This window comes from Lolium rigidum, chromosome 6 (assembly GCF_022539505.1).
Source record: "Lolium rigidum isolate FL_2022 chromosome 6, APGP_CSIRO_Lrig_0.1, whole genome shotgun sequence".
NCBI classification, from domain to species: Eukaryota; Viridiplantae; Streptophyta; class Magnoliopsida; order Poales; family Poaceae; genus Lolium; species Lolium rigidum.
This window is the reverse complement of record NC_061513.1, coordinates 16990535-17004683: the sequence shown is the minus strand read 5'-3', so window position 1 is coordinate 17004683 and position 14149 is coordinate 16990535. Positions and strand designations below refer to the sequence as shown.

Genomic DNA, 14149 nt, shown 5'->3' with positions numbered 1-14149 from the left:
CACAGATAACTCTACATATACTCCCATCGGGAAAGACAAAATAAGTCATCAAATATGACTCGATAAAATGTGCTATTCGAAAGCCGAAAAGCACTCGACAATATATTCTCAGAATGCCAAAGTTGCGATCAATTTCTGAATGCCGCAAATTTGCGAAGGTAAGACCCCAGATCCGTTCTGCTGGGCGTGGCATCGCCGAAGACTGCGCTACGCTACTTTTATCCGTATCAACGGATACGAAGAAAAATCCTAACGGACGCGTTAGGTACTCGATAAATTTGATCGGGACTCGACGGAATGGTAAGACCTTAAGCGGTACTGTCGAAGTTTGCACCGAGTATCCCGAGATCATGTCCAGGGACGTGATCTTGAAGTAGGTTTTTGCGGATTGCCACTAGAGCGGTTAACTAGTACACGATCCGTCGGATGAACTAGCCCCAACTACCATTATCCCTGTACAATATAGAATTTTATGTGAAGAAGTATAAATAAAAAAGTTAAAGCTCTCGAATAAAAATAAACAGTCGAGATTTTCCCTGATTCTACGATTCAAGCAAAATCTCGGGGGCTACTGACATAGGCATCCCAAATGGGCCTGCCGAAGATAGTACCCGGGGTTTACTGAAGGCCCACTACTCGAAGAATAAGAAGATTCGGAAGCCCAAGATATATTAAGGAAAGATAGAGTTGTAATAGGAAGTGTTATTTGTAATTTGGCGGGATGAGTTAGAAACCGTCCCGGACTCTGTAACTTGTACAAAACGAAACCCTCGGCTCCGCCTCCTATATAAAGGGGGAGCCGAGGGACGAAGAAGGGATCGAATTTATTGTCAACATAACCCTAGTTTTCATAATAGTCGAGTACTTTTCGGCTGAAACCTTCGAGATCTACTTGCCCTCTACTTCTAACAAAACCCTAGTCTACAATCTGTAGGCATTGACAAGTTAATCCTTTGTCATCTACCCACCACAGTTTCTCCCCACCGAAACCCAGAAGCGGGCTTATGCATAAGCAGAAGTCCAAAAGAAGTCACCCTTAGTCAGGTTGGAAGCACTGGTCTCCAAATGTTGGTATGCTAAGTTCAATCTCCATCATGTTCTGCTCTTGGAGACCGATGAGTTATTCTTCTGACCTATTACTTTTGCTGCTCATTGCCATAATTATCAGAATTGGAATAGCATGCTTAGTGTGAACTTGTGGAAACTAGTTAATACAACTGCTGAAGTTTTACTGGACAATCATGTTCACATACATGACATTCTGGATTTATACTTCTGGCATATGGTTGTTGCTGCCCACGATTTGCAATGCCTGAATTGGAACAATTTTCTTAGTGTCAGCTTATGGAGCCAAGACAATATAATAGCCACACTTTTGCAAGATCAACTATGCTCACACATAACAAATGATATACATGGGCAGCAGATCCTGGAATTACAAGCAGGATCATGTGTTGGCAAGTTCAAAATGTATGCAGTTTTTCTTGCTGGATGATCACCTTGTAGAAGATGATGTCCTTGCACCGTTCGGGCTGTGTCACCAAAGATGGACGACAACATCTTTGTTGTTGATCCCCAGATTCAACGGCGGGGACCCTTTGAGATTGAGCTCGGTGATGGTTCATCAAAATCTTCAGCTCAATACTCCTCAGCCTCGAGTGCATACGCCAGATAGACCGTCGGGAGAGCCACCCGCGAGGCATCAACTGGTATGAAGTACGTTGGAGGTCCTTGAAGGTTGCAGATGCATCAATATCGAGTCCGTGTTGTCGGCGGATGACCGATCGTTGTTTGGCTTTATAGGCAATCTTTGGTATCAACTATAAGTGTTTAGGTCATCTTTATTTCTTGTTGTGCATCTAGGCACGTTTGATCCATGCTTGATGCTTTGTCGCTGAGATTTGTTGTACCCTAAGCTCTAATGTCAAAAAAAAAACCCAACGTAGGTCACATAGTACCAAAATTAAGTCGATCGATCACCTCACGTGTCGGAGTCATGCTGGTCCCGTTGCATCCCACCTCCCCGCGGCTTGTATGCATCGCTTAATCAGCTATTACGGCAACCAGTCGGGCTCAATGACCAGTAGATCACTTCAGAAAATCGTACAAAACTAAAGCAAGAAAACGGATGCGTTAAGGCACAACCACTTTCGCCCTAGTTGCTCAATTCATGTTCAGAATATCTTTTAAAAATCAACCAAGGAAATAGATGCTGTAACTGTTATCGCCAGATTTTAGCCAAATTAGGAGATGGGCCGTGATTGAGATGGGCTTAGAGGATATGCACATAAAGTGTTTCTGAATCGGCCTCGTGCGAGAGTTTGGGCTAGATTGCCCGTATATCTGTACATTATGGTAAATCACGTTTCAGTTTAGAATTAAGAGATAGAGTTTGGTTCGTACACGGTTAGGTTTATTCCAAAGATAGAAAGTCTACGGACTATAAATATGTACCTAGGATTATTGAGAAAGGAGGACGATCACGTTCACAACAAACACAATCTAGGCGCATCGCCACCCCTTGTTTCGAGGGTTTCTTCCGGGTAAGCGTCATGCTGCCCAGATCGCATCTTGCGATCTAGGCAGTATCAGTTTATTCGTTGTTTTGTATTGCTCGTACTGAATCCTTGTTGATGGCGAGTAATACTGTTATCATAGATGTGTTAGGGCTAACATCGATACTTTTTCTGATATGTTTGCTTAGTTATGTTGCTCCTAAACATCTAGCTGCCTTTGCACCTATCTTAGGTGCAAGGGCAGCATTTTGCTTGGTCTTTATTTAGTAGATTTGATCTGTTATGGTTGTTCCTTGTTCTCCAAGGATTAGTTTGATATCCGCATGGTTAGGCCTTGCAAGTGGGTTGAACGATCCAGTAGTGCGTAAGGTATGGTTTGCCGATCCAAGAGGAGGTGTTTCGGGAATCGACTCTGTGTTGGTTTTTAGGCCTCTTCTAGGAGTAGTTTTCTGTTATCTTTCGTATCTGCCAGGCTCAACTACGCGTAGGACGTTCCAATTATGCGGTGAAAGCCCTAGACTATCGTAGATCGACTTAACTTGGTATTGATAAAGCAGGACCCCCATGTTATCGTAGATCCAATACGAACCATGGGTCAATCGGCTCTTTGAGCCGATTCACAGGGTAACCTGAGAGCCGATCGAGGCTCAGATTTAATGTTTACGTGTCTGCCATGTAGGAAACTAATTGAAGCAATCCATCACCTTCCTGACCAGGTATAGGTCATGTGGCACGCCCTCGCAATAGCCAGGACGTGTGCCGGATCTTTGCGGGCCGTCGCCCGAGGGACCAGGGCCCACCAGCAGTTCTGGGAGCCTCCCGGCTCTTCGTGTTGCTCGTCGCTGCTCGCCGGTGAGTTTTGGCAGGCAACAGTAACGCGCAACGGTTTCCGCTGTAGTCGCTTAATCCGTTGCTTGCTTCTCTTCTGTCCTAAAAAAGTGAAGATTTCATATCTCATTAAAGGGAAGGAACAAATGTGGAAAGTGTTGCCGTGTCAAATCGAGATTGTGTGGGTGTTCAGCCTACCGCTTATGTTCGACGCAGGACTGCAAGTTAACGCTGACCTGCTTCTCAGCTTCTTAGTGGTGATGTACGTCGGCTAGCGTATTGAAGATATGATTCCGATTGATCTTAAGTACTGTAGATGGGAGGTGGCTCACAGGCAGATGTGATTCCGATTGATCCGGATCAGAAAGGCATCCTTGATCCGTGACCTGCATATATGAGCCAGAAATTCTGATGTTGTAACCTCTCCTTCTTAAACTAGGTTGATCTTAAGCTCAGCTGGTGTCCGGTGATTAACTCAAGCTTTGGAAATTGTCCACATGGTAAGATGTGTTTTTGTTTGCCTAGGAGTTGCAATCGTTCGTAAGTAGTAACAAAAGAGGTCTAATTTGCTAGCTTTCTATGCTTATAGAGGTACTTGGCTGAATCAGATATTAGGAGTGAAGAAGTAATCGTATGAACATACTAGTACATAACTAACATGTCTACTCAATTAACTGATTTTTATGATGGGAAATGATTACAAATAAGGTAAAGAATGTTGAATATGCCCAAGATATACACACATTAACACAATGAAGAAGAAGAACACGTGGATTTTTCTGGCAACACACCTCTGTCCTTTTCTCTTGTTCTCACATGGCAAATAACAAACTGGCTATAAGTCTATATGTAGTGCGCACACACACGTACACTCTTGGTCAAGGTCGCAGCTGCTTTATCCACTACTAGTAAGCATGCACGTGCACGCACGTCTCTTAATATATAATATAAATATGTCAATTGAATCCTATTTTTATTTATTAAGATCTTTTTATCTATGCCACTTAAATTGGTCTCACGTCCAATAGTGTACGTGCGTGCAAAAAAGAGATATTATAGTTCTTTACAGAAAAACTTTGAAGAACAAAAATAATAATATTATCCACTATTTAGTCTTTAATGAGATCAATAATGTTTTATGAAATCAATAATGTTTTGTACCACGATGATGATTTTTATAACTTCATTCCATACCAAGTAGTAATCAAAGTTAATTTTAAAATAATGATACAATGTTAATTAAATAAGTATCATGATACAAAGTGAAATATGTATGTTCAGTTGCGTCGGTCATAATATTTTCCCTAAGGTACTCCAAGAATTTAAACACGTACATGATAATCTGTATGATTTTAGAATTTTATTGTCATCAATGAAAAAAATCAAATAAATGAATACGCTTTTACAAAAACCTTCAAAATCCGTGAGGCTCTGTTTGGATGTTTGCATTGGGAGGCTTGGCATTGTATTGACTTGAATGTCAATATCCAAAGATATTGATATTGTGATTGAATGTCAATATTTCTGTTTGGATGTTTAGGTATTTGGAACCTATGCTTGATATTGAGGTTGAATGTGAAATATTGTTTGGATGGTCAAAGTGATGAATTGCTTTTTATGCGAGTGTCTATATTGTTTGAAAATATTTTCTGTACAACATCTCAATATATATTTGGATACTTGTATATTATATGTCACATAGCAATAATAAAAATGACAAGAAAATTGCAATATTACAACGTTTCCTCAATTTTCTGCGAGCAAAAGTATACACGCAAACCAATCAAAATTCCTCAGTACTACCAAAATCTGCACATCCTTACAAAAAAATTAAAACTGTAATATCCGTGCTTTGTTCCACAATCAGCCTATGGGCAGATTCGTTTCAAGAGATGCATCAAAGCCACCTTCTCTTAAGAACAGAGCAAGGATAGAGGGGACAGAGATGTCTCACGCAGTCAGGGGACGGAGGTCGGGAATCCGGTGGCACACTAGGAGCTCCTGGAGGTCGTAGAACCGGCCGGGTAGCGGCGACATCGACGTTGGGCGCAGGTTCCGCGGGATCGGCCTCTGTCGAGCGCCACGGCGAGGTCACCGGCCGTACCTGGCTATCTAGGAAGAGGGGTTAGGGCGGCCGGCAGCAGCGACGTATCTGCGCCGGACGGGGTGAGCGGGAGGGGTGGGGTCGGCGAGGACGAGAGATTAGGAGGGCGGCAGGAGCGCACCTCTCTGTTCCCTTCAACTGTTTCAGACGGGAGAGGAAGAAGATAGAACAAGGGAGCGACATACGAGAGAAAATGTTTCGGGCCGAATGCTTGCAAATGTCGAGCTCTAACCCAGGTCATTCGGAAGCAACCGGCGTAGGCAAAAATTTGGCACTTCAATATTCGGCCCGAATGCACAAGCCGAATACCCAGACCTGCCAAACAGCCTCAATTGTGGTATTCGGGCCTCAAATCACCCGAATGTCCAATACCTAGCCTCAATGATTATGACATTATTTTCTTACCTCTAGCTCAACAGAGTTTAAAACCTAGGTTTGATATTTGTTTGTCTCATAAAGGCGGAATATTTATTCAGTCGGAGGCGACTTTCCTGTCGACAGCGAGACGCATGTGGTGACTTTGTCAATTTTAAGATCCAATCCGCCGGCTCAGTCTTTCTAAGATGCTCAGAGGGGTAGGGTGTGCATATGTGTATTTATAGGGGTAAGTGTATGCACGTGTATGTGAATGGCTGCATTTGTACCGTTTTTCTCAAAACAAATTCCTTCTTACGTATCCGCAAAAAAAAAAAAAATTCCTTCTTACGCAACCAGAGGCAAAGTCGATGCCTGTTAAGATTATAGAAAGGAGTTTGTTGGATTATGCACGTACGAGAACTGTTGCTTGCGAAAAAACGCCTCGCACCGCTCCTGCGCGTCGCTCCCGCGGGCGACGCCAGGGGCGAACCCTAGCACGCGCGCCTCGACCTCCCTCCTCCCTCCTCCTCCGCCGCCGGCGAGGGCCGCCGGGCAAAGCCCGCGCGGTGCTGGCGGTGGCGGGACCTTCTTTACCCGCTCGCAGGGGCCCTGCGCGAGGCAGGCGCAGTCGGCGGCGGTGCTCCTAGGGGCTTGCGGAGCTCGGTCCGGCGGCGACGGCGAGGCTTGGCGGCGGCTGTTCTCGGCGGAGGTGCGGGCTGGCGCAGGGTATGGCCGAGGGAGGCGGCGGAGGGCGACGGTGGAGGAGGCTGCCGGCGGCGGCGGCCCGGGTTTGGGCCGGGCGGGCCCCGATCCGGGCCAGGCGGGTCGCGTCCGGGGCCGGGAGGGCCGTGGAGGTGGCCGGCGCCGGCGGGGCTCTTCCCAGGTTGCACCGCCGGCCGGTGCCGGACCCGGGCCGGGTGGGCCCGGATCCGGCGGTCCTCGGCAGTACGGCTGCGCGGTCCATCTTCTGCCCGGGAGGGCCGAGGTGAGGTTCTTGCTTGAGCTCGGCGGCGAGTTCTTCGATGCCGACAAAGTGTCCGGCTTGACCGGCGGCATGGCCGCGTCGACAACGGCGCGGCTCTGTCCCCGGGCGTCGTGGCGAGGGTGCTTCTTGGCAGTGGTGCGCGGTCTCGGCCAAGGCCGTTTTGCGAGGAGTGAGGTTGCGGCGACGCCGCTCATTGTGTCTGGCTAGCACGTGGCGGTTCGATGGTGGCGAGGGTTGGTCCGGCCCGGTGCTGCAGGTGGATGGCGACGGTGACCTAGGTGTAGCAGTGTGGTGGCATGGCTAATGGGCGTGATCGAGGATCGGCGAGCGGCCGGGCCTGATTTAGGCCACATTGACCATGCTATCGCGTCCGGACGGCGGGCACCTCGGGTGTCGGAGGGTGGATCCCCTCCCTTGGGCTGCCGTGTGCTTTGATGGCTGCTGTCAATGGTGCCTTCCTACCCCGCCCACTCGAGTTGCGGTGTGCTGGTTAATCCATGGGCTCAAGTTCGTGGGGATGCCGGGGCGGCGGCCCTGGAAGGTGGACTGCGCGGTTGGCTCTTCGGCGGGCAACACGGCGGTGGTGGGGGTCTATCTCTTCGGTCATGAGGATGGCGTGGAGCGGACGGTGGGGGATCCTGGTGTTGGCGGCGCTTCGGCCTCGACAACCCACAGATCGTGTTTGGGATGCCCAACTTAGCGACTGCGAGCGGCTGAGTTAGCGGGCGTGGTGTGTGGATGCTTCCGGGCGAAAGCTCAACGCCTTGGTGCCAACGACGGTGGTGCCTGCGGGTATCGCAACCCTCTTGGGGGCGTCATTGTGGGTATCCGCCCCGCGGTACAGCTCCGGGTGAAAACCCTTGACCTTGTGGTCTCGACGGCGGCGGCGCAATGCGTCGTTTTCCCTCTTGGGGGCGTCGTTGTGGAGCCCCGTTTTGACTTGGTCTCGTGCAACTTTGGGGTCTCTATGTTTTTTTGTTTTTTGTTTTTCTTTGATCTGCTTTGTAAGAGGTTCTCCTCTCCACCTTGTATCGGTTCGGCCATTGCGGCTTTATTTATAAAGCGGGGCGAAAGCCTATTTCGAGGAGGAGGATTATGCACGTACAGTACATATGTGTTCTTACGTAAAAAAAAGTACACACTGTCCAGGGCTTACATCAAATTTCCAGATTTATTAATTATCGTTGTAATCATAGACCGAGTCGTATTTTATAGTATTATTCCTTTTGGAGTTCTTGCTGGATCAAACGTGCATGTTTCGAGGCCCAGATCGTATATCTATCATGGCCCTCGCAAACAAAGATGGACAGGCGTGCAAATGAGTCGGTGTCGTTATTTCAAATGGTACTAGGAATTTACATCTACATCTACACTACTTAAAAAGGAGGAAGGTGTTTCTTATTCTGCCAGTCTCAATACGTCCAACGGTTTCGTCGTCTGGTCGTACTCCATTCCGCATCTGGGCTTTTCCGCCCAATCGTCTACCTGGGCCGCAATGAGCATCAGTAGGGAGAGAGTTGGATATGTCGAACGGTTTCTCCAACATCCCTCACGTCTCCTCCTCGAGCGCGTCCTCACGCCGGTCGCCGGCGCCTCCCTCTCGTCTGTCCTCCCCTCCACCTCACGTCTCAAGGTATAGAGGCCCACCACCCTTCCGGATTGAGAGCAAGAGAAGCAACACCGACACATGAATGGAGGCATGGCGGCCTAGATTTGGGCATAGTGCCCGAGGAGGCCCGGATCCACGATCCTCTAGCGCCCGGATCCGCCCCGCCCTACCCCGATCCATTCACTCCGGGCAAGATTTGCTCCCCAATCCCTATCGCATCTGTGCATCCTCCTCCGCTACTATCCCGTCAAGCTGAAGCTATCTTTCGTGAGACACAGATTCGCGGTCTCTGCCTCCCGTCGTGGTGGAGTTCCTCAGCGCCTTACCGGGGCAGATGGGCCTCAAGGCTTCTTGCCTCGACCATTCTCTGGTCCGCTGCGCCCCACTATGCACGTCGCCGGCGAGGAGAGCCCATCAGCATTGGTGAGTGTCCATGACCGACTCATCTTCTTCTCCCCCGATTTGCTTCAAATTATCCCTGCGATTTTGATTGATTTGGAGTCTTCTTAGTGGCAGCACCACCGTGTACCCACCGGCACCTTCGGGACTTGATAGAATTTGTGGATCTGCATTGGCGTGCGCCCCAGTCGCACCACGCAGCTGCCGATGGGAGGAGTGCTGTCGCCGACGTCCTGGTGTCACTCGCGCTGGGAGCCGTCTCCATCCGTTCGTTGGGGTTCTGGCACCTTTGCCTTTGGCCGAAGCCGCAGGAGCCAGGCCGCGAGAAGCCGTCCAAGATCGTGTTCCCGCAACCGCCGTTCTTGGAGGGGAGGCCGTGGTCGCCGCTGGTGTAGGGATCGTCTAATCGTGCCCTGAAGCCGCTGCTGCGGGGTTGAGCACAACCACCGTTGATGCTTCATGCCAAAGCCAACGCTCTGGGCTGGTGTTCTTTAGATGGGGCGGCTGAATCAAAGATGCATAGCTGGATGGTGGCCAAGGACGTGGGTGATTAGCTCCGTTTGGTGCTCCTACTGTCCCGTTGTGTTGTTGGCATGCTTTACTCGGATATCTTACTGTTTGTTTTGTCTTCGGATCCAAGATGCCAGTTTAGTAAATCTTTTGATTTCCTGGTGCGCACACTTTTCAAATCTTTCACTAACCAATATAGACAATGTATACGTTTCAAGTATTTGCATGTGTAAATCAGCACCCAGTTACAAATATAAAATCATGCTCCTTCTGTAGAACTCTTTGTTAGCAAGGTAGATTGTCTCTTATATGAAGTATAAATACTATGATTTTGTCCACGTTTCAGGGAAATACATTGGAAGGATGGAAGGCTGTGTACCAGCCAATCACGTATATTAATTCAGAGTACAATTAAAGGAAGGTTCAGTCTATGCAGGGATTCATCTTTCCCATCTCATGCGCATTGTCTTCCATTTTTGCTGGAGTGGTCTTCTGTCGGTATAGATTTTCTGTCTGGTATGTATCTGGGTATTGTACTTTTATTTCTAGCCAGTTAAAATTCATTTGTTCCTATTTTTCATTTTTCATTTTTTCTAGCGCATTGGATTGTATGTTTGCTTTCTCCTATAAGCAATACCAGTTTACCTGCGGTGCTTTGTATATTGCCAAAATGGATTTCTTTCAGATTTTCTTAAGCTGTAAGATTTACCTTTTTCCCACAGTCTGTTTGCTTCCTCTTTTATTTAGCTTTACAATTTGTTTATTTTTCATGTATTTGCAATAGAGCGTAACTGGTATTATATGTAAATTTATACCTATATACAGACCAACCTATGCCATGAGACATTCCCACTATATAGTTAAGAAACAGGCTGTCCACTCATCTACCGATGGAAAAAATATCGCTTCCTTACCATCGAGAAGCACTGCGGGCGATGGATCTTTTAGGGGTAGATTTGGGCATCAATGGATGGCCCTATCATTTTTTTTTCTAGCTGATGCACCACTACTTCTGATTTGTGGAAGAATAGAGACCTAGGGAGAGGATTTGGGCAACAAAATGCGGAGAATTAGAGTAAGGAGTTGGCATTGAGCTGATACATTATTGATTTTCAGAGGCATGAAATTCACCTTTCATCGATCATCAACATGCAGGCTTAATTGTATGCTTTCATCAGACTACCAATACATGCATAATTTAATGTAGTGCAGTTATTAAATCTTCATAACCTTAAATTTTGTAATCTGAATTTGTTGTTATTTGGGATCACAAAAAACCAAATGCATACATGATTCAAGAAAGCATCAAGTGGGTCTTTGAATGTAGAAAATTTGTCCCCTGAAGCTATTACATGTCTTAATGATTTTGAAGTAGGTCTTTGAATGGATGAGTTTAACTAGAATTTTTTCATGTCCAAATTAACAATGCCTATACCGTTCCGTATTTATTTGTACTGATCCTATCACTGGAACTTGGATTGCATTTTACTGACACCTTTGTTGAGTGTTTATTTGGGTTCAGAGGTGAGAAATTAGAATTACTGAATCTTTGTCTTTCCAGCAAAGGTTACATACTTTGTAAGTTGTTTTAATATGGGCTTAATCTCTACTCCATGGATTATCCTCCCAGTTTTGTATTTTATTGAAAATTCTATATGTTATTAGCCTTCAACTGGTATGTTTCTTGGCAAATCGTTGGGTGACAGAGTTGGCAGCTGTGCTTAGATCGCATATCAGGGAAGACAACGATTATTTTCCTGTCTTACATGCTAATTATATTACTTGAAATGCAGACGTTAGAGTCATAGTGCTGATGTGCTTCCTGTTATATCAGTTTGTAAAAGAGTGGTAATATGCTACTACAAGGCTTATGTTTCGGAACAAAGGTAATAATATAAGTTCTTCTCTGTTTGTTTGCTTCGGTCCACTATCTCTAAGGATACTCTGTTATTTTTACCAACCATTGCACTACTTGACATTGCAAAACATGGATTGCCATTGGACTTTTGTCTTGCTCAATTGACATCATTTGTCATATTTTTATTTAGTTAGATGAGTATTAATCTTGCTTCAAGAGACCTCACATTTCCTGCAGTATGTGTATGTCAGTGTTTTATTTTAAGTATTCGAATATTTATAGATACCTCTCGCCACTTCAGTGTGATAACATTTTCTTTTCAGATATATCTTAAGATTGCTGGCCACTGCTTAGTTAGTTCCTTTCCAAGTTAATAGGTAAGGTAGTGTTACTGCGTGCCGAAATATGGTATTTTGGTTCTTCTCTTTGGTCCAGTTTTTTTTTGTACTTGCTTAGTTGACTGAAACTCCCCCAAAAGTTCATTTTCTGTGCAATGTCCTCTGTCCTTTATGAAAGAATATGATCCTTTATATTTTGGAAAAAGGTTGGTGCAGTTTTTATTCTGCGGGTAATAGTCGTTGTTAGGTTGGAATGTTAATAGTTGGATGTTGATCAAAGGCTTAGAAAAGTAGTTCGATTAGGTTCAGTTTTCACAGGGATATAAACTCATCCTAACATGTCTTGATGTGTGCAGTTTCACAGACGATGCGTCGAGGTAGAGGACTCTGCCTTATAGTCACCTTTTTCAGTGGCTGTTAGCAAGACATCTACAAATTAGGTGAGATGACAAGCTGTCCAAAACTTTGTCACCAGATCAGTGACGAAGTAGTTGCAGAGATGATTAAAGTTCATGTTCGATTTAGCCTGACATGCATTTGCACACAATGCACTCGGAAACCGAAAGTAGTATCCACTATGAAGTTCGTTTGGATAACTTTTGGCAACTGTTACAGAAGGAATTAGTGGTGAAGTACAGTATCATCTGAATTAATGGACACATCAGCATTTTATGGCATATATGCTTGTATGAGCATGAACAGTCATAATACTTTAGTTAGAACTCTTCACCAAGTGACCCTGAATTGCATCTGAGATACCCCACACACCACTTTTGAAAACAACCCAATCAATTACTGTTGTGAACTGGGCTATTTTTTTTGCAAAGGAAATACGATTATGCTGATGTATTTAACTCTAGAAAACCGGTGATATTTATACCTAATTACCTGCAGATACGACAATTTATTGTGAACAGCCTTAGATGTATTTGTCCCAAAACACCAATTTTGTTCTGGCCATATGGGTGGTTTTTGTGATTGTGTAACGTCAAACCAGCCATTACCACTGCAATAAAGGTGATTGCTGCATACCAAAGTCAGTTTATGATTATGATTTAGCCAACATTATTCTTTGTGCATGTGGTACATAGAATTTTATCTCATCATGATTGCCTTTTTTATTGCTCAAGACATGCGTTACCATGGAAATAATTTACTTTCCCCTAATTTGGTCTGTCATTTAAATTATGTGTAGTCAGTAGTTTCACATTTCTTTCCATCTCAAGTTAGCCGATGATGTTGACGTTACCAATATCTTGCTATTCAAGTTAACTGATGTTGTGAAGTTGCCAATAATTGGTTAGCTTTATTACAAGTTTTCCCGTCATTTTAGTCATACAAAGTTTTTGCCACATATTGACTTTTTGATATCTATATCTTCATTACTTAAATTGCCTCACAAATGGGCTTCATTATCACGTTTTTTAGTGATGCGGAAACCATTCTTTGCTACTGGAAGCTTAATTGTATTTCAAGAACTAACATATAGGAGAAGTACATAACAAAATTTTGGGAACTTTTCTTTCTGAAACATGGCGGTATTGCTTACGTGCTGTATATTGTTAGGAGCTGCTGAAATAGGTACAGTTTGGTTTATTTAATTTTCTCCTTTTTCTAAGGATATAGTTAGAATGTACCCATCTTGTTTGATTAGTCTATGTGTTAACTGTCTTTACCAATATTTTCTACAGATCATATATTTGAGAAACCTTGAATCTTTACATGCAGGAGATAAGGTTCTTTGTGAAGGTTCTGGAGATTCAGTTTTGGGCATTGATGATTCCTTGTGTTCTCCATCTACTCCATGATGATTTTAAAGAGAAATAATGTTTATTTTTGATGATAAAGTAGGATCTTAAATTTGACAAGACTTGAGTTTGTCTTCTGTGCATGATGTTATCTGCAAGATGATATTTTAGCAAGCAATAAGCACACTGCAGGGAACACTTTATGTTGTACCTGTAAGCATGTTTGAAGCCATTTGATGTGCTCAGTGCAAACTGTCGAGAGAATGAATTTGCAAGGGAATATATGTTTTAAAACAAGCTCTGATTCACTATGTGGGTGATGAAAGGATGATTTTTTTTATTTTGGCATGGCAAATGGATTGATGGAGCAGTTCTTAGTAGACCTCTAGGAAGAATAGGTGATGCTCTGGTTCAGTGTTGGTGGATAGGGGGTTGGTACAGCGTGGCCGGGGGGTCAAATCTGGACTGTTTTCAGTGTTCAACTTAACGAGAACTAGCGAGGAGACATTGTTTTGCATGCTGGTTCAGTTGGATCCTTGGAGGGCTTGACAGATATTTGGAAAGCTCTATGGAAGCTTCAAGTGATGCCTCAAATTCTCAAATTTTGGTGTCGAGTAGTGAACAAATATATTGCCTTGCTTTGGTGAATTGAAAAGGAGACACACACATGACCTTTTAGTTTTTGTCCTTTGTGTGTTCATGAAGAAGAAGATTTGTACCATGCTTTAATACGTTGTGAGCATGCCAAACTCTTCTGGTATGCAGCAAGAAATTATTTTGGTCTGAATTTGCCTAACCTGCCCCCTATTACATCGGCGAGGGACGTTCTGGATAGCCAGCATTGCAGTTTCAGTTCCGTGGTGCATCTGGAGAAACTAGAAAAATTATCATCATGGA

At 44.8% G+C, this 14149-nt stretch overlaps 1 long non-coding RNA gene across 2 annotated transcripts; it reads left to right on the top strand.

Annotated features, from left to right (window-relative positions):
* The first annotated feature begins 10186 nt into the window (after positions 1–10186).
* On the top strand, positions 10187–13560 carry LOC124668228. Of its 2 annotated transcripts, XR_006991606.1 has the most exons (3): positions 10187–11543; positions 11861–11944; positions 13233–13560. It is a non-coding gene; the product is annotated as an uncharacterized LOC124668228 (long non-coding RNA). The 2 variants fall into 2 exon arrangements; XR_006991605.1 differs by having other exon boundaries at positions 10187–11944.
* The last annotated feature ends 589 nt before the right edge of the window (positions 13561–14149 follow it).